This window comes from Colobus angolensis, unplaced genomic scaffold, assembly GCF_000951035.1.
Source record: "Colobus angolensis palliatus isolate OR3802 unplaced genomic scaffold, Cang.pa_1.0 Scaffold34, whole genome shotgun sequence".
Taxonomy (NCBI): domain Eukaryota; kingdom Metazoa; phylum Chordata; class Mammalia; order Primates; family Cercopithecidae; genus Colobus; species Colobus angolensis.
The window spans coordinates 7,406,721-7,407,091 of record NW_012116710.1 but is presented as its reverse complement, the minus strand read 5'-3'; positions in this window follow the sequence as shown (position 1 = coordinate 7,407,091).

Sequence of the window (371 nt, the reverse complement as noted above, 5' to 3'; positions counted from 1 at the left end):
TCCGTGTGCTGCTTTGTCTCTGGGTAAATGTGAAGGCGAGATAAAAACATCAAACATTTTATTGGGCGTAGACCGTGTACCAGACACAGTTCTAAGTACTTGACTGTGTTAACTCATTTAATCCTATAACAGCCCTACAAGATCGGTAGTATTATTATCATCCCCATTTTACAGGTGAGAAAACCGAGGCTCCAAGATTATCACTTGAGGTGAGTTTTAAATTATGAACTTACTTTTCTTTTGTTTTTTGAAATAAGGTCTTGCTCTGTTGCCCAGGTTGAAGTACAGTGGTCCCATCATGGCTCACTACAGCCTCAAACCCCTGGGCTCAAGCGATCCTCCTACCAGGCCACATTTTTTTTTTTTTTTTT